Source organism: Lycium ferocissimum, chromosome 9 (assembly GCF_029784015.1).
Source record: "Lycium ferocissimum isolate CSIRO_LF1 chromosome 9, AGI_CSIRO_Lferr_CH_V1, whole genome shotgun sequence".
NCBI classification, from domain to species: Eukaryota; Viridiplantae; Streptophyta; class Magnoliopsida; order Solanales; family Solanaceae; genus Lycium; species Lycium ferocissimum.
The window spans coordinates 2013612-2033788 of NC_081350.1; positions in this window are offsets into that span (position 1 = coordinate 2013612).

Below are 20177 nucleotides of genomic sequence, written 5' to 3' on the forward strand. Positions count from 1 at the left end.
TATATCAAAATATATGTAAATTCATTTCCAATCATCTCTTTAAATAACCCCAAATCACTATATTACCCTTCATCAACTTACCGCTTCCATAAGTATCCTCTCTCTACTTAATATTACTAAAACTCTTGATAATAAACTAAAATATAAGGGTAGAAATCATTCACATACCTTGAGGGGTCTAAGATTCCAAGAATCACTTCAACTCCAACTTCCTAGGCTTCACAACTTGAAGAAACCCTAGAATCAACCTTCTTCTTTACAAGCTTGGGTTTACGGGGTTTGGATCTTGCCAAATCTTCACTAATATGATAGAAAATATTGGGAAAGAAATATTAGGGTTTTTCTCTGACTTGGAATGGAGAAAAATGAGAAATAAGTCGCGAACCATATATTTATACCCGAAAATAAAAAGGCTATAGCAGTGCGGTTCGACAAGCGGGTCAATGACCCGTCGACTTGCTCCGTCGACGTGTTGACGTCGGAAGTCAACTTGCTCCGTCGACTCGCGCCCGCGGTTTCCCGACTTACCGAACCCTATCGACGCCACACAACGATGGCCTGTCGACCATGTCGACTGCCCGTCAACGATGACTGGTGTCTACAGATTTTCTCAGGTTCAGCTCAGATCGCGTCGATTCGATTTATTCAACTTCTAACTCTGTAAACTGTCAGGAATACCTGCTGGTACCTTTGTACATGGGGTAGGACACTTTCTACCCCCACTTCGGGCTCGGGTCTCTATTCCAAAGGCATACCCGACTAGGAAACCATAGGTTCTACTACGACACAAACGAGAGGTGTAACAATCTGCTCACAAACCATATATGCAGACATACATAAAAACATATTACAAATGCACTCATAGCCTCGGAATTCCCAACAGAGGTCTCGTTGATCGAGTCAACCCCCGATACCTCGTCGTTAACCGAGTCAACCCTCGATACCTAAAAACTAACTTCCCAACCAAAGTCCCAAAATGCACCCGAGTGCATTGGAAATCAAACTGAATATACACACGAGTTCCAAAAGATCATCCGGACCTCTCGAAATCGACGGATTTTCGATAAAGGTCTGTTTACCCAAAAGTCAACTTTAGGTCAATCCTTTTTCACTTTAAGCCTAAATTTCCCACAAAATCACCCAAATCATATCCAAAGACCTCCGGAAGCGTGTCAACGGTCCCCTCGGGTCAAATGTGGGCTAAACAAACTCGGGAAAGGGTCAAAAGCATCGAAAAAGTAATAACGACCAAGCGAATCGTTACAACTTGATTGATTGAGACTTAGGGATCCAATAAAAATGGAAGCTTTAGGCTAAAAACTGATTGAAAGGGGTTGAATTGATTAGAAAACCCATGAATTAATATAATATAATTGTTGGAATTGATTTTATGATTAATTCACACCTAATGATAGTTGTGCATTGGAACAATCCGGATCAATTATGACAAGTTAAGGACAAAACTATTCCGGGATACAAAGTCGGGATTTTTGACCTTCGATTTTATTTTGAGACATAAGTTGTTCATGAATTTGTTGGTATGGAATAATTAGGAGAATTTGGGACCAAAAGTGATAAAATTGGAAGTTGAAAAAGTCATCCATTTTTCTATGGTGGCCGTGTAAGGTGGAGTTGGCCCACACCATTTTTGGTGTCAACTTTTAATTGGAACAACACATTAATGTGGGCCAAGGGAAATTGTACACTTCATAAAATGGTAAAAGATGACCACTAGTTCACTTCATTCATATAACACTTAGAAAAAAAAAAAGATTGAAGAACACCACAAAGGAGGCTCTCGGCCAAAGACCAAGAAAACCAACCCTCATTTCTAGCCTTCCAAAAAAAATATTTTGTTGATGCTAACCCACTATATTGAGGTCCCTAAGTAGCGTGGAGGTGTCGTTGGAGCGATCAATCCATTATTTTTCATCTTTGGAAACCCTAGGCTATTGGGAAATTGAAGAGAAAAGGTAAGATTTGATTATGTTTTGTATGTTATAAAGGTTGTATGCTTGTTGTAGTATGTTATAATGGAGGAAAATCATGAAATATGGAATGTTGGAAGTGAGTTGTGTGTGTGGTGCTTGAGCCGTGTATGTGTGTGTGTGTGTGTGTGTTGTGTTGTGTTGAAACTATGAATTAATGCCTAGTTAGTTTATTATGATCATTGTAAGGTGAAGAACGATTGAGAATCATCCATATATGTATATGTGTGTGTTGGTCGAAATGGGTCACATTATATGACAATGAACGAATGAATATCGTTTAATGTTTTAGTCGTCGTCGTTGTGAATTCTATGTTGGAAATGAATGTTTATTGACTCAAATTGATATTGTGATTGTTGCGGACTGATTTGGAGATTATTGTACATTTAATGTAAATTGTATATTGATGAGAATAGCATTGTTAGAATGTGAATTGTGGATGCAAATCATGATTTGAAAATGAGGAATGGGTTAAGTGAGGTTCTCGGGTTTGGGGGCTGAATTGGAGAAAAATTTGGATTGTTGGAAATGTTGTATGAATTGCTTAGAATGTCTTTAAATATTGTTGGTATGGGTTCGGGTTAGTATGTGAATGTATAAGCGTCGATGTTGGCTTGAATGTAAGTCGTCGAATTGAATTTATGAAAGTTGTTGAATGATGGAAAAGAGAGTTATTATTGTTGTTTACCTTTCGGATTGGTTGTTGATGTTGCTAGGTTGGTTATTGTTGTTGTTGTTGATTGATTTGGCCGAGTTAAATTCTCGGGGTGGCCTATTTACGGGGGAAATGCTGCGCAAATTTACGTAGAATTAAGGGCGAATTTGGAATTTAATGCCCGAAAAGTCTTTAGCTAATGTTTGGCATTTTATGACTTGTTTATAGATCGTGGGCAGCCCGAATCATAGGTTGGATTTAGCTTGAGTTTGGATCATATTGGAGAGCGTTTGAGGTATGTAAAGCAACCTTTCTTTTTGGCATGCCTTAGTTAAAGTAGGCTATGATACGAGCCTCGAGGAAACTCTATTCTCGCAATCCGAGCATGTTTATGAATCGCTTTTGTTCCTTGGCATTCTTATGTTGACATGACAAAACATTGATCCTTATGTTCTTGGAATTCATAAGTTGTAAAGATTACATGAAAGCTGATTTTTGTTTTAAAGTTTATTCTTTAGCGATTCCAAAATTTCAAACGCTCATAACTTTCACAGAAAAGCTCGGATTGCCTTGAAATTTTCGTAGAAGATTGTATGATGTTAGACGAGTATGTTTTTCATAGGCGGGCCCAGCTCGGGTCTACACCCGTCTGTGGGTCCCGCGACGCCCTTTTATGTAATTTCGATAACTTTTGAAAGAAAATGTTGTAATTATTATTCCGATTTCAAATATGACTATTTTACTTATCTTTTGGATTATGACAATGATTTTATGCATATGATTCCTCACTACTCCGTTCGTGCATTACTATTATATCTTTCGCCGAGTCCGGGCCGGTTCGTTGTCGTGCGCATTATGATGTACTCCGGTGTTATCTTGTGTTCATGGTTCACCGAGTTCCTCGCTCGAGGGGCGGGTTCCACTTATATTTGGTGTGATGCTTGTGTATGGCGATATCTCGTGTATGATATGTGACGGAGATTCGGAGATTTGAAACTTTACGGTGTTATCTTGTGTTATGGCGCCATCGACGGGCGGGCGACCATATTTCTGTGCCCTATGCATGATTTATATTTTGAAGTAACATTTTGATATTTTGGAAATGCATTTACTTTCCGTACCTCTATTTCGATTGTGACTCAGATTTGTATACTACATTTTCTACTTTGCATACTCAGTACATATTTCGTACTGACCCCCTTTCTTCGGGGGGCTGCGTTTCATGCCCGCAGGTACAGACGCACAGCCTGGTGATCCACCGGTTTAGGACACCTTCTTCTGCTATTTGGAGTGCTCCCCCTTATTCCGGAGCCTACTTTTGGTATATATATTCGTTCGTTGCATTGTATATATTCGTTCAGGGGTACGGCGGGGCCCCAATCCCATCATATGATTCCGTTTGTCTGTTTAGAGGTCTATGGACATGTTTGTGGGTTGTGCCTACTTCTGTACAGTTGTGTTTGTATATGTTGTGTTTGGGCGATTCCATTCGCCGCGGCAGCCTTGTCGGCCCGCATATGTATATATGTTGTTTTGTTGGCCCTGTGTGGCCTTTGTTGGTATTTTCTGCGTGCAGGGTTATTTTGGATAGTCCGTAAAACAAAGGAAACTCTGCCGAATTTTTTTTGGAAATTATATAAATTTGAAACACAGCCTTGTCGGCTTCTGTTATATACCTGGATGTGTTTGATATAATCTGAGGCAGTGTTTGATATTTATATATATATAAGCCATCCGTGTGTGACTCTGTTTGATAGGTGTGTTTGGGTGCCCAGATCGGGCACTAGTCACGGCCTACGGGGTTGGGTCGTGACAGAAGTGGTATCAGAGCGGTTTGTCCTCGGGATGTCCACAGACTGTGTCTAGTAGAGTCTTGTTTATCGGTGTGTTGTGCACCACATCTATAAACAGGAGGCTACAGGACATTTAGGATGTTGTCTTTTCTTCTGATCTTAGATCGTGCGATAGAGCTGTGTTATCAGGATGACCCTCTTTTCGACAAAATGCTATGTTTTCGGCGATGCCTCCGAGGAAGGCCACGGTATCTACGGCGGCGGTAGGTGAGACCGGCCGAGCCGGATGACTACTAGGGCTCGTGCCCGGAAATTGAGCCGGATATTGTGCCTCCGACGGCTAGGATTCTGCTACGCCGCCGGTATCGGAGGGATTTGGAGCGACCCGGTGCCGGCTCCGGGGGCGGCTCCGCGCCGGCTCCGCGGCACCGGTACGTGCCTCCGAGTTCCCCGGCCCGGGGGCGGGTGATGGGACCTGCGAGAGGCGGTTCGGTTATTGACACGGTTGGTAGCGGGGGCGAGCCCGCGTACATGATGATCGTGCGGACGGGGCGGCAGGTTCGAGGGCCGTGATTTTCGACTTTGTGGCCCACCGAGTTTTCGGGTCCAAGCCCGCGAGAGGACCCTCATGAGTTCATCCGACGGATGCGGCGTACCACTGCGTTTGATTAGTGCCTCCGAGACGAGTCGGTTGAGATGGCGTCATACGGTTGCACGATGTAGCGACTAGCGGTATGAGTCGTGGATGCGTCCCGAGGGTGAGGGTGCCCTCCGGCCCTATGGGGGCGAGTTTACGAGGCTTTTACGGCCCATTTTCGCCTCGGAGGTGAGGCGAGCCGGGGGTAGACCGATTTCGAAATTGTTCTATATATGGCGTATTCGGGAGTACGGCTTGATTTGATTCACGCGTATATGCGCCCGCATATGTAGCTAGCATGATAACCGGATGCACGAATATATAGTGGGGGGTGATTAAGGTATTTCGTTGATAGGCGCGGGTGAATAGCGGCCCGAGGACGGTATGGATATTCCCGTATACGTAGCCCGCGCCCGGGGGGATGGAGGACGCGAGAGGGCGTCGGCCGATAGTTTGATGACGAGGGGTCGGCCCGAGAGGGCCGGATCATGCAGGGTCCTACTCCCGGGGATTTCGAGGCGAACGGCCTCGGCGACGACGAAGCGGTATCCTCCCCGGCCGAATATTATGTCACCCCCGCGGTTTTCGGCGGGGAGATCCGATGGCGCGAGGTTGTTCGAGAGAAATATTGGGAGCTCGGTGTTTTCGGGCTCACGGTTGGACGAGAATTCCGGCGGTCGAGATGAGACCTCCCGGACCTCCGTGTTCCTATTGTGCTAGAATAACCCAAAGGAGAGTGCTTTCGCGCCACGGGTGCGTGCTTTACTTGCGGCCGTCGGGGCCAATGAGAGAGCGTCCGGTTAGGGGTGGTACGGGCGGTTCGGCTCGATCTGCGGGTCGGCCGGTGGTTCATCTTCATCCTCGGTAGCCATGCGCCCCTACGGGGCGAGGTACGCCGGCATCGGCGGGCCGAGGCGAGGGGGTCGTGGTGGAGTTCTGGTTCTAGCGGTCCTTCGAACCGCATTTATGCATTAGCCGGCCGACGGGACCGGAGGCGTCGCCTAATGTCGTCACGGGTATATTCTTCGGTTTTCTCTCGAGATGTGTATGCAACGATTGATCCCGGTTCTACATTATCATATATTTCTCCCCTCGTTGCTAATAAAATTGGGATAGAATCGAGTCGATAGAGCCTTTTGAGGTAGCTACACCGGTAGGGGATTACATATAGCCGGTCGGTTTATAGAGATTGTTCGGTGATTATACGTGCGTGTACTAAGGCCGATACGGTAGAGTTAGATATGATTAAGTTCGATGTGATTATGGGTATGGATTGGCTAGCTTCTTGTTATGCTAATGTTGATTGTCAAAAGAAGATAGTCCGTTTCGGTTTCCGGGGGAACCCGGTTATAGAATGGGCGGGTAATACGACATCGCCGAGGGTAAGTTTATTTCATACCTCGAGGCCGGAAAAATGATCGAAAAGGGGTATATTTATCATCCGGTCCGTGTTCATGATTTAGAGCGAGAGGCACCGATTCTTCGGTCGATCCCGATGGTTAATGAATTTGTAGATGTATTCCCGGATGAGCTTCCGGGTCTTCCCCCGAGCGGGAGATAGAGTTTGCTATTGATTTGTTGCCGGATACTCGGCCTATCTCTATTCCTCCGTACGAATGGCACACTGCGAAATTGAAAGTATTAAAAGAGCAGCTGAGAGATTTATTAGAGAAGGGCTTTATTAGGCCCAGTACATCACCCTGGGGAGCTCCGATATTATTTGTGAGAAAGAAAGACGGCTCGCTACGGATGTGCATTGATTATCGGCAGTTGAATAAGGTAACCATCAAGAATAAATACCCCCTCCCCAGGATTGATGATTTGTTTGATCAGTTGCAGGGTGCCAGGTGTTTCTCGAAGATAGACCGCGGGTCGAGCTATCATCAGGTACGGGTACGGGAGGTTGATATTCCCAAGACAGTATTCAGGACCCGATATGGGCACTATGAATTCAGAGTTATGTCTTTTGGGCTGACGAATGCTCCGGCAGTATTCATGGATCTTATGAATCGGGTATTCAGACCGTTCTTGGATATGTTTGTGATCGTATTTATCGATGATATTACGGTTTATTCTCGGTCGAAGCGAGCATGCGGACCATTTGAGGACGGTACTTGGCACACTTCGGCACCGAAATATATGCTAAGTTTTCTAAATGTGAATTCTGGTTGACTTCAGTGGCATTTTTGGGGCATATTATTGGGGGATGGCGTCGGGTGGATACCCGAAAGATTGAGGCCGTAAAGAATTGGCCTAGGCCTACGACGCCGACGAGGTGCGTAGCTTTCGGGATTGGCCGGTTATTACGGAGATTCGTAGAGAAATTTGCTTCCATTTCAGCGCCTTTGACAAGGCTGACTCAGAAGGGAGCTAAGTTTCAGTGGTCAGATGCTTGCGAGCGTAGCTTCCAGTTGCTGAAAGAGAAGTTGACTACAGCTCCAGTCCTGACACTTCCTGAGGGCGCAGATGGGTATGTGATTTATTGTGATGCCTCTGGTATTGGTTTGGGGTGTGTGTTGATGCAGCACGGCAGGGTGATAGCTTATGCTTCTCGGCAGCTCAGAAAACATGAAAAGAATTATCCTACTCACGATTTGGAGCTAGCCGCGGTGATTCATGCTTTGAAGATGTGGAGACATTACTTATATGGGGTTCACGTTGATATTTATACAGATCATAAGAGCCTCCAGTACATCTTTAAGCAGAAGGAGTTGAACTTGCGACGAGAGAGGTGGTTAGAGTTGTTAAAAGATTATGATGTTGATATTCTCTACCATCCGGGGAAAGCTAATGTTGTGGCGGATGCACTTAGTCGCAAGTCTATGGGTACCTAGCGGACGTGCCATCGGAGAGAAAGAAATGGTTCGCGATATTCATCGGTTGGCTAGTCTTGGAGTTCGTTTGGGCGATTACGGGATGTTGGGGTTTTGTTCGAGGTATTGCTTTCGAGTCCTCTATTACGGAAGATATTAAGCGGCATCGGTATGAGGATCTGTTCGGCACGGTACGGGAGATGCGGCCCGGCACGGAGAAGACTCCGTTTGAGATTTCACACGATGGAGTGTTATTTCACGGGGGCGGTGTGTGTACCGACGTTGCGGGGGTTGCGGCGACAGGTTATGGGCGAGGCACATTATGCCCGTTATTCTGTTCACCCAGGGTCGACGAAGATGTACCATGATCTCAGATGTCTATATTGGTGGGATGGTATGAAAAGAGATATAGCAGAGTTCGTCGCTCAGTGTCCGAATTGCCAGCAGGTTAAGATTGAGCACCAGAAGCCCGGTGGGCTATTGCAGGAGATGGAGATACCGACGTGGAAGTGGGAGATCATTAATATGGATTTTATTACAGGTTTACCTCGCACTCCACGGAGGTATGATTCCATTTGGGTTATTGTTGATCGGCTGACAAAATCAGCCCATTTTCTTCCGGTTCGGACTACCTACTCAGCTGAGGATTATGCCGAGCTTTATATTAAGGAGATTGTGCGACTTCACGGAGTTCCTATATCTATTATCTCCGACAGAGGTGCCCAGTTCACAGCTAATTTCTGGAGATCCTTTCGGGCGATTGGGGACGCGGTGAGTCTCGGTCGGTCTGACATTCCATCCCCGGTCGACGGACGGGCCGAGCGCACTATTCGGACATTGGAAGATATGTTGCGGGCACCGTGTTATTGATTTCGAGGTAGGCGGGATGATCATTTGCCGCTTGTTGAATTTGCTTATAATAACGGCTACCACTCCGGTATTCGAGATGGCACCTTATGAGGCATTGTATGGCAGAAAGTGTAGGTCACCGATCGGTTGGTTTGATGTTGGGGAGACTGAGTTGATTGGCCCAGATGTGGTCCAGCAGGCCGTGGATAAGGTGAAACTTATTCGAGAGAGATTATTGGCAGCCCAGAGTCGACAGAAATCATATGTAGATAATCGCCGTCGACCTTTGGAGTTTCAGATTGGTGATTGGGTTTTCCTGAAGGTGTCACCTATGAAAGGTGTTATGAGATTCGGCAAGAAAGGGAAGCTCAGTCCGAGATATATTGGGCCTTATCAGATTATTCGTAAAATAGGCAAGGTTGCCTATGAGTTAGATCTGCCAGCTGATTTGGGAGCGGTACACCCGGTATTTCATGTTTCTATGCTTCGTAAATGTATTGGTGACCCCTCCAGAGTTTTTCCTGTAGATGATATCCAAGTCACAGAGGAGCTATCTTATGAGGAGCAACCTATAGCCATATTGGATCGTCAGGTAAGAAAGTTGCGGAACAAAGATGTGGCTTCTGTTAAAGTGCTGTGGCGGAATAATAACCGAGAGGAAGTGACCTGGGAAGCTGAGGAGCAGATGAAGAAGAAGTATCCTCATTTATTTTCAGAGCCTACAGGTAATCCAATCCTCTATTTGACTATGTTGTTTGACAAATGAATTGTTGATTAATGAATGAATTATTGTGATAGCTATTAAAGAAACTCCCCCAAATTGTTTGTATGACCCGTAAGGTAAATCTAACATTCGAGGACGAATGTTCTAAAGGGGGGGAGGATGTTAGAACCCGTATTTTTGTGCATTGGAACAATCCGGATTAATTATGATAAGTTAAGGACAAAACTATTCGGGATACAAAGTCGGGATTTTTGACCTTCGATTTTATTTTGAGACATAAGTTGTTCATGAATTTGTTGGTATGGAATAATTAGGAGAATTTGGGACCAAAAGTGATAAAATTGGAAGTTGAAAAAGTCATCCATTTTTCTATGGTGGCCGTGTAAGGTGGAGTTGGCCCACACCATTTTTGTGTCAACTTTTAATTGGAACAACACATTAATGTGGGCCAAGGGAAATTGTACACTTCATAAAATGGTAAAAGATGACCACTAGTTCACTTCATTCATATAACACTTAGAAAAAAATTTGAAGATTGAAGAACACCACAAAGGGGGTTCTCGGCCAAGGACCAAGAAAACCAACCCTCATTTCTAGCCTTCCAAAAAATATTTTGTTGATGCTAACCCACTATATTGAGGTCCCTAAGTAGCGTGGAGGTGTCGTTGGAGCGATCAATCCATTATTTTTCATCTTTGGAAACCCTAGGCTATTGGGAAATTGAAGAGAAAAGGTAAGATTTGATTATGTTTTGTATGTTATAAAGGTTGTATGCTTGTTGTAGTATGTTATAATGGAGGAAAATCATGAAATATGGAATGTTGGAAGTGAGTTGTGTGTGTGGTGCTTGAGCCGTGTAAGTATGTGTGTGTTGTGTTGTGTTGAAACTATGAATTAATGCCTAGTTAGTTTATTATGATCATTGTAAGGTGAAGAACGATTGAGAATCATCCATATATGTATATGTGTAGTGTTGGTCGAAATGGGTCACATTATATGACAATGAACGAATGAATATCGCTTAATGTTTTAGTCGTCGTCGTTGTGAATTCTATGTTGGAAATGAATGTTTATTGACTCAAATTGATATTGTGATTGTTGCGGACTGAATTGGAGATTATTGTACATTTAATGTAAATTGTATATTGATGAGAATAGCATTGTTAGAATGTGAATTGTGGATGCAAATCATGATTTGAAAATGAGGAATGGGTTAAGTGAGGTTCTCGGGTTTGGGGGGCTGAATTCGGCTGAATTGGAGAAAAATTTGGATTGTTGGAAATGTTGTATGAATTGCTTAGAATGCCTTTAAATGTTGTCGCTATGGGTTCGGGTTAGTATGTGAATGTATAAGCGTCGATGTTGGCTTGAATGCAAGTCGTCGAAGTGAATTTATGAAAGTTGTTGAATGATGGAAAAGAGAGTTATTATTGTTGTTTTGCCTTTCGGATTGGTTGTTGATGTTGCTAGGTTGGTTATTGTTGTTGTTGTTGATTGATTTGGCCGAGTTAAATTCTCGGGGTGGCCTATTTACGGGGAAATGCTTTTAAATTTACGTAGAATTAAGGGCAAATTTGGAATTTAATGCCCAAAAAGTCTTTAGCTAATGTTTGGCATTTTATGGCTTGTTTATAGATCGTGGGCAGCCCGAATCATAGGTTGGATTTAGCTTGAGTTTGGATCATATTGGAGAGCGTTTGAGGTATGTAAAGCAACCTTTCTTTTTGGCATGCCTTAGTTAAAGTAGGCTATGATACGAGCCTCGAAGAAACTCTATTCTCGCAATCCGAGCATATTTATGAATAGTACTTGTTCCTCGGCATTCTTATGTTGACATGACAAAACATTGATCCTTATGTTCTTGGAATTCATAAGTTGTAAAGATTACATGAAAGCTGATTTTTGTTTTAAAGTTTATTCTTTAGCGATTCCAAAATTTCAAACGCTCATAACTTTCACGAAAAAATCTCGGATTGCCTTGAAATTTTCGTAGAAGATTGTATGATGTTAGACGAGTATGTTTTTCATAGGCGGGCCCAGCTCGGGTCTACACCCGTCTGTGGGTCCCGCGACGCTCTTTTATGTAATTTCGATAACTTTTGAAAGAAAACGTTGTAATTATTATTCCGATTTCAAATATGACTATTTTACTTATCTTTTGGATTTTGAACAATGTTGTGGTCATCCATTATGACAAAAGTGATTTTATTTCCACATATGATTCCTATTTCACTTAGACTCTTTTTGCACTTATTGGAGCAAAACCAACACCAAAGGGGGCGCCACCTTTGCACATCCAACCACCCCAAAAGATTTTAATGGTCAAAACTCCATACAAATTAATGAATTTACAATTAAAATGAGTTGGCAAAATTTAATTGAGTTGGCACAATTTAAATGAGCTGGCACAATTTAATTGGCCACTTAATTCACGTAGGAGACGACTGATGTTGATTTTGCACCGATAACGGTGCAAAAAGTGTCTAAGTGGAATAGGAATGGCCCACTTGAAGTGTCTAAATGGAACAAGGGCATTATGATGCTCAAGTGAAAGAAATACGACCACGGTGTTTGTCGATGGGTTTGGCCTTTGGATTATGACAATGATTTTATGCATATGATTCCTCACGACTCGCTCGTGCATTACGTTTCACCGGCCGGTTCGTTGTCGTGCGCATTATGATGTACCTATCTTGTGTTCATGGTTCACCGAGTTCCTCGCTCGAGGGGGTTCCACTTATATTTGGTGTGATGCTTGTGTATGGCGATATCTTTGTGTATGATATGTGACGGAGATTCGGAGATTTGAAACTTTTACGGTGTTATGCTTGTGTTATGGCGCCATCGACGGGCGGGCGACCATATTTCTGTGCCCTATGCATGATTTATATTTTGAAGTAACATTTTGATATTTTGGAAATGCATTTACTTTACGTACCTCTATTTCGATTGTGACTCGGATTGTATACTACATTTTCTCGCTTTGCATACTCGGTACATATTTCGTCACGACCCCCTTTCTTCGGGGGCTGCGTTTCATGCCCGCAGGTACAGACGCACATCTTGGTGATCCACCCGTTTAGGACACCCTCTTCTGCTGTTTGGAGTGCTCCCCTTATTCCGGAGCCTACTTTTGGTATATATATTCGTTCGTTGCATTGTATATATTCGTTCAGGGGTACGGCGGGGCCCTGTCCCGTCATATGATTCTCGTTTGTACGTTTAGAGGTCGTGGACATGTTTGTGGGTTGTGCCTACTTCTGTACGATTGTGTTTGTATATGTTGTGTTTGGGCGATTCCATTCGCCGCGGCAGCCTTGTCGGCCCGCATATGTATATATGTTGTTTTGTTGGCCCTGTGTGGCCTTTGTTGGTATTTTTTGCGTGCAGGGTTATTTTGGATAGTCCGTAAAACAAAGGAAACTCTGCCGAAATTTCTCTGGAAATCATATAAATTTGAAACACAGCCTTGTCGGCTCTCCGTATATACACGTATGTGTTGATATAATGCGAGGCGATGTTTGATATTTGTTTATATATAAGCCATCCGTGTGTAACTCCGTTTGATAGGTGCGTTTGGGTGCCCAGATAGGGTACTAGTCACGGCCCACGGGGTTGGGTCGTGACAGAAGTGGTATCAAAGCGGTTTGTCCTCGGGATGTCCACAGACTGTGTCTAGTAGAGTCTTGTTTATCGGTGTGTTGTGCACCACATCTATAAAAGCTTATAGAATCATAAACCTCTGATTTGGAAAATACGGACATTTTGAAAAGAATTTATGGATTATTATGAAAGGAGTCATGCCTTTAAATCATAAACTTCTAACTTTTGAAAACAAAGAGGCTATGGAAGTATTTATGAAATCATAACATAGGAATCATGCCTTTGAAAGAAAGGGACAAGCCTTAACATACCTGTTCTGCCTCCAACTGTCTACGCTTATCCGTCCGATCCCGCAAGTCTACATATAAGACCATTCATACTATGATTAAGCCTATTGTTATTTACTTATCCTGAGCCTTCAAACAAATCTTTTTATAATCTGCCGAAATTTCGGCAGCATCTCCTCTGTTTATATGCCTAGCCCGGCATTCTAATTCAGCAACCAACAACAACAACAACCATACCAACATTAACCATAATATTTCCGACTCCAAATTACTTCATAAACATCCCATATGGTGTTTGTCCCATATTTTCACCACAAAATTATTTTACAACAACTTAACAGCTCTTTCTTCGTAAATAAACTAAGATTAACATTAGTAGTAGGAGATTCATACCTTTCCCTCGATGATATTGCCGTATTTTCACTTCTCCACCTTGAGCTTAAGCCACAACGTGCCGCTATACGATTTTGCAGTCGCAACTATAGGCCGTCTGGACCGAAATTTGGGAATTATACCTGGTTTTGGCTTAAAAGTTGATGTTGGAGTATTGGGGAATTTTCAGAAGAATAGAGAGGGTTTGGGTGTGTTTGGTCTTAAAATTGAGGGGGTCTCCCCTTTTTATAATGGTCTAGGTTCTGCCTGGACTGACTTAAAACTTGCTCAGCGTGATCGCGCTGCCACGTGGCGCGTTCGCGCTGAGTTACAGGGTTCTGCCCTGCGCGTTCGCTCAGGGTTAATTTCCTGCCCAGACAGTCGATCTTAAAACGCGCATAATGTCTGATCCCAATATCGTATGAGGGCCCATGACCTATGTTTGGAAATCTAATTCAATTATCTACAACTTTCATCGTTGGTGTTTTTCCAAATTCCAAACTTATAACGATGTTTTGGCCTCTTCAAGTCAGATCGTCCGAAAACATTTCCTTAAATCATCCCTTTGGAGGGCTTATGCTCATATTTGGCTTAAGGGTCCTTCTTAAGACTTGCTCCACTTCCCATGTACTACTCATATAAATTTTCATATGTCCTTTATAAAACCCCGGCGTGTGGGGCCCATTTAGCTTACAGTAACGAGGGCTTTTCGTCAAGTAACATATGAACCGATTCACCCCGTATATATATATATATATATATATGATATCATATATACATATATATATATATATATATATATATATATATGTATATATATATATATATATATATATATATATATATATATATGTATATATATATATATATATATATGTATATATATATATATATATATATGTATATATATATATATATATATATATATTATATATATATCGTATATATATATATATTCATATAATATTCATTCCTAATCCTTGTATGACTTTACTCTTCTCCAAGCTCGTACCAAGCCATCTACAATTCTTGGTAGTGCGAAATTTTTTCGGGGTGTAACATCCTTCCCCCCGTAGAAACATTCGTCCTCGAATGTTGCAGTATAACCCTCGACACCATCTTTAATTCGTTAGAACGTTTATTCTTCCTTTAGGGTCTGATTACCATGTACTTGAACCATAAATTGGATCAGTCTCTTCTTATTCCTCCTTAAATCTTTTATTGCCTTCAGTCAACTTCTTTTACTTCTTTGTCCTCATGTACCTAATCGAAAATTAACTAGTATCTCGCTCTTGTTCTGCCTCCATTATTGTAGTCTTGACTTGTCATGCCATAACTATTCATCGTCCTGTAAGTATTCTCTTTTTCTCACTCCTTGTTTCCCTGTTAGTGGGCAATTACCTTTATCATTTACGGCGCCTTCTTTGCGTGTACTCCTCCGGTGCCATCTCGGGCTATCCTTTTTATACCCGTTGATCTTAGATATACACCATACTGACTCCCTGTAGTTCATCAGTCAGGCTCTCTAATCCTTTACATCCTTGTCATTATCTCTCTTAACCTTACATTCCAAATCTTTATCCAACATTACTTTGTCGCTAGTGAGCATAATAGTTTTGTACCTTAAGATATTTTCCCCAGTTCCTTTCCAAGACCAGTTATATCAATATCCAAAATATGTATGTACGTAATATTTCTTCACCATTTATTATCCTTCGCAGTACAGTTACGCTTTATGGCAACTCATAATCCAAGTTCAAACTATTTTCATAATTCACAACATCTTTGAGTTCCTGCCACAACTTTTCCTTAACTTTCTTCCCTCACATCTCGTGATACAATCCCAGAAGCATAGGACTACGGCAATTCTTACTCCATTATGACTCTCTTGCAACACAAGTATATTTATTTTTGATTTCCCTTGTATCGGCGATCACTTCTTTAGTCGTTATTTCTTGTTGGCTTTCCGATGCGGCCTTCTCGCAATTGTAATTAGACATAACTCTACGTTGATGGTTCATATAATTCCATAGTACATGCTCCCATGTTCAGTATAATTAGTGATCCGTGAGATGTTTTCTAATATCCGGTGGTACAGCTCTCTTTCCATTCATAAGAGCAACGTTCTTCCTTTCTTCGAAAATTGCCAAACTACCAATCGTTGTTCCTTTTGCTACAATTGTTATCCCTTCCGGTGCTAAAATCCCCTTTTTGTTGTCATCCTTGGATTCGTCCTTTGTGAATTTGGCTTGGAAACCTTTCTTGCTCTCTTTATTACCCTTTAGGACATGTCGCTGCATACTTAGGTACGGCGAAATTACTCCCGATACGAGGGATTCAAACCATGGTCCAGAAATGTCGTAGCTCGTGTCGGCGTGAAGTGCTCTTTTGTGCTGTTTTCCATACTTCCTTTCTATACCTGCCTCATGGCATACTTATTTTTAATCTGTTGCTGGTACCTTCTGGATATGCCAATACGCCCCGAGCTTTGGCCGCGAGCTAATAAATTCCTTTTTCCAGATCTTAAGAACGTCATAATTCCTTTCAAATCTAATATGCTCTTCCCCCCTTTTTAGGAGGTCCTTATACACCAATAACCTTCGAGTATCCAGCGTCTTCAATACTTATCTGCCGCCCTTCACGATCGTCTTAAGGCCGGAGTTCCTTCATCGTATAGTTTAACTTATTTTCCTTTCTGCTAATCGGGGCTTTGCATTTAAACGTAGCGCTTATACATTACAGATCCATTCTCGCTGCCTTCCTTAAGGCCCTTCTACTTCTACCTTTTGTGACTGAACTTTTTCCCGAATCAACGGGTTAATGAGGGCATTGGAATCCATCAAAACATTTTTACGGAGACACTTCGCTCTTTTTTTTATCCCTCGTCTTCCTTCACAACTATTATCGCTGAAATCCTTATTACTCTGAGTCTTCGGTTTCTCTTCCCGTCGACAATATATCATTGAGAGTTAAAATGTTAAACTCTTCCACTTCCGCTATCAGTCCTTTTATTCACTTAACTCACTTATTTGAAATTTTCCTTGTCTATTTAGTTGCCTCCCATCTATGCGTTGTAGTTCTTCCAAGTGTCCTGCCATTTCTTGTTTGTGTCATGAAACCCTTCCAAATATACTCTCTTCTTTCTTCTCCTCTCCTTTTGACCAGCCCATTAGTATACCGTTCCTACTTTCATCCTCAAATCTTCCTTGAGTTCCTTCCTCTATTTATGTTTATACCGTACCATGTTATCAATATTCCATACCCTTCCATCCACTACCAGTCCTTTCACTTGTTTAGTTCATTTACTTCTAATTCTTCTTAATCACGTGGTTGTGTTGTAGCTGTGCATCAAAGTTTTTCTAGTGTCCTGCTACTTCTTGCTCTTAGCACGGAATTCTTATAGTTTACACTCTCTCTGTGCTTCATTCCTCGTGCCCTTTATCCGTCTTTCTGACGCTACGGCCTAGTTGTCTTCCACGCACATTCCTCACATTTCATTTTATTTCCTCTGTGATCGAATCTCTCAGTCTCTACAGGAACTCTTTTCCCATGTCATCGATTTTCTAATCATTTGTGTCGCCCCATCATCCTCGTTCTTATCTCAACGATTGATCGGTTTCCTACAGCCAAATCGTTAAAGTATTCTTCTTACTCCCGTTCCAGTTACTTTACTCCTAAATGCTCTTCTTCTTTTCTCCTGTTATAACATTGACCCTGAGGTTCACAGAATATCCTTTTAGGGTTGAAGATCCATTTCATTTCCAAATCGCCTTTTAGGAGAACTTTCTCCCTTTCCTTGATGTTATTGCATTAGGACCTTTCAACTCTAACCTGCAGTAAGAATGACATCAACTTACCTTGTACCATTTGTCACTTGAACTTCATTACCCTATCCGATTAATGCCTTCCATATACCGCAACGTCGGTTTCTAGGATACACATACCCTTTGATACAACCACATATGGGGTACCATACGCATACGTATATATTTTCTAATGCCTTGCTCACAAGTACTTCCGAATACCTTTCAAGCCTATCCAAATTCTAAAACTGTGACACACCTTCCTTCTCTTTGCCGATCTAGTCCGCCTCGTTCTTCATGATTCTTTAGAATTTCCAACCATTCCGCATACTCCAATTCCCCATAGGCTACTCTAGTTTCCCATCTGCCTCTTATGTCTATCTTCATAGGGTTTTAAGTACACTTCCGAGGGGGTCACCCATCCTAATATTTCTCTCACCCCAGCACGCTTAACCTTGAAACTCTGATGAAATCCGGTGCGTTAGTGCTGGTTTGGCCGCACACACCTTACTGCACGACCTTCATCACATCATCTAGAGCAAGTTGAGGTCTTAACAGATTCCAAAACATTCTCATAATGCATATCCCTCCGGATTAGAAAAGATCTCTTATTCTTCTGACTACACAAATATTATTTTTCTCGATATTCACCTTTCATCAGTGTGTATGACTACCTTTCGTCCCAAATTTCAAGATTCCCAATGGTGGCGAAAACACCTTGATCGTAGTTACTTATAAATGCTTAATTATCGGTCCCTTTATGATTTCCGCTCGCCGCTATTAAGTAATAATCTACAGCAAATGCACATACATGGGAAATTCCAATAAAGTCTCATATACCTGTAGTCGATCGTCCCTAGTCTGATCTGGTGGACTATCAAGTGAAGTGTGCTCTCTGTCATCGTCTACCCACTATCTGCTCCTCTGGCCTTCATCATCTCTCTCATCTGAGTCCGAAGGATATGGATAATCGGGCAACTCCTGGTTTACCGACGGCCAGGATAGAGGGCTAGAGTAATCCGTAACACTCACCGGAGTAGCTGGTCTGACGTAGTGCTCCACCATAGGAGCAGCTGGCACGGCCTCGGGGATCTCCTCCTCCGGTGTCCCAGACGAATACTCAGACGGATCTGTGTCATAGCTGTCCCCTGAGGGGTCCTCCTCTCTGAAAGTCAAAAACTCCGGAGGAATCGTCACTGGGTCCTCCGAGGGATCAGTCTCAATGGAGTAACTGAGGCTCCTCTTGCTCGGTCCTGGAGCCTGGGGTCCTGGATCAACTCTGGGGGCCTTCTTAGCACCCCCACTGCCCGAGCTTGATGTCTTTATCTTTTCGTCAGTCTGTACGTACCTACAGGAAAAAGAGGCCAGAAGCGATATTTCCTAGACTCTGGCTCTATCGCACGATCTAAGACAGAAGGAAAGGTCAATGATTCCTAAATGCCCCGCAGCCTCCTGTTTATAAGTGTGGCCGGCTTCATACCCATAAAGAGGACTCTACTGGACACGGTCTGTAGACAATCCCTAGGACGAACCGCTCTGATACCACTTTTGTCACGACCCAAACCGATGAGCCGTGACGAGTACCCGACCACTGCTGGCCAAGCACTCCTATGCTTGCATTTACTTCTCACTGACTATTCTGGGCCCATACACAATCTGTAATTGAGCTATACTGTCTCCCAAACAATCAACACAAGAGACACCGTATCGAGAACTCACGGCCAACACATACACATAAGCATAAATACTGAAAGTAACAACGCAAACCGATTAGGCCGCTACATGTGTTGTACAACAAAAAAAGCGCCGACGAGGCTGCATAATATCCCGACTACATATCACTGTCTACAGACCTCTATGGAGTACAAACTGTAGAAAGGACAGGACAAGGCCCTGCCATACCCATATATGCACATGACAAGATAGCATACCAAAAGGTGGCCGCAGACTCCGCATCAATGGAGCGTACTGACTGCCGCTGAGGGGAGGTCCTACTATTGTGGATCGTCCAGCTGGCTACCTGATCCTGCGGGCATGAACGCAGCGTCCACAAGAAGGGACGTCAGTACGAGTAATGTACCGAGTATGTAAGGCATGAATAGTAATGTAAAAGTCATATAGAACATAACATGAGATAGGGAATAACCTGTACATCAGGATGCCTCTTGGGGCGGATACCATGCATGCTTAGCTTTCTTTGAAAAATATTTCTTATACATGTATACATAAAATAGAACATATGATAGTGCCGAGGAACGTCGGCCCCGATCCATTTAACCAGATACCGCGTCCGGGCATCCCGCATTCGGGATGATATCATATTATACTAGCTGATCAGGTGGCCATGCGTCTATAGCGCCTCGCCCTTTTTCCCATATCCCACATATACATATACATATATCATATAAGCAGCATGCATGAGAGACCAAAGAAAGTTAGGTCTCTATCAGAGTGACGTAAGGTCGGTAACCTCCGATTGTATTATGGAATAATCATGATCGTCATGTCTCACCTTGAAGGAACTAGCATTATGAGGTGGGACTATCAATGAAAAATAACATTAAGGGAAAGCATAGGATAAGATCATAAATCTTACAAAGCGTCAATTTATATACTTTAGAATCTTTAGACATATAGTCATCATCCATGATT